Genomic DNA, 1,349 nt, shown 5'->3' with positions numbered 1-1,349 from the left:
TAGTATCCTGAAATGTTAAGCTTTCAAACAGTATATCATATGTCATGTTTTATAACACTTCATATTTGGTCAATTTTGGGAAATGCTGAGCACCCAAATTGTGAAACCTGCCATATGAAAGCAACAAATTTTCTGTGGACCTATTGAATGAGAGGTGAACACCTTATTAACCTTAACCATGAGAGCCTCCATACTTGTCTGTGGACAGGTGTGCTTTTGCATATCAGGTCAGGGATACGGAGGAGAGGAGTTCCCGAAGGTCATAAACCGGATGACCCGCGTGTCAAAGTTGATCTCCTCTACTAATTGAATTTCATGGAATATCAAAATGTGGATGGAATATTCGTAATAAGCCTGTTTGGGGCTGTTCCTTTTATTTGTGAGGCATGCTGATGAATGAGTTACTTCTCGCAATCCACAAATGGAGATGTAGGCCGAAAACAGACACATCAAATTTGCAGATTTTATTTACTTCTTATTTCTGGCTAGCCGCTCCCATCGGCTGGTGGTTGGAACCACTGTGCTGATGAGCTGCTGGCAGTGGCTCAGACATATTCCTTTATGATGACTTCGAGGTCAGATTAGTTTTCGGTCTCTTTTTACTGGGAGTTCTTTCATTAGATGAAAAACTATCAAAATTGTTTTGATTAACAACCAGTTTAGTGACGTATTTGTCACTTTTAGATATCGTACCAAAATGTGTGTCCACAGCGGTAAATCCAAGGATGAACTCATTTTGTCAGCGCGTTTTGTTACTAGCTGTTAACCTTCCCCATAGGTCGATATTTACTGTGCTTCATGTTCATCCTGGGTCGTTTTTTGACCCATATGAATAAATATCAGACCTACATAAAATGAAGAGAAGAATATGCTCTTGCTTTTTTATAATCAAACATGTTTCTTAGTGCATGATTGCATCATGTGTAGGTGTGTTGTTGGGGTCAAGTCACAGCGGTCAGCACAGTCTGTGCAGTATGATGCATTGTGTGTGTGTGTGTGTGTGTGTGTGAGAGAGAGAGAGAGACAGAGAGAGAGAGAGAGAGAGAAAAAGCATACAGTCATTGCTTGTGGTGACAATATTTTTCTTTTATAGATTTAGTGATAAGAAAAGATTGGAGATAAGATAAAAAAATTATTGTCCAAGAGGAAATGTCTGCACATCAAATGGTACTACTTCAATAGGTTTATATTGATATGTGAACAGCTACATATGTACTCACCAACAACCACATGCCGTATACAAAATACATGTACGCTCATCAACTCTCTCGCTCTCTCTTTCACACACACACACATACACACATACACACACACACACACACACGCGCGCGCACACACACACACACACA

Source organism: Aplysia californica, unplaced genomic scaffold (assembly GCF_000002075.1).
Source record: "Aplysia californica isolate F4 #8 unplaced genomic scaffold, AplCal3.0 scaffold00671, whole genome shotgun sequence".
NCBI lineage: Eukaryota > Metazoa > Mollusca > Gastropoda > Aplysiida > Aplysiidae > Aplysia > Aplysia californica.
Note: the sequence above shows the minus strand (reverse complement) of the source record.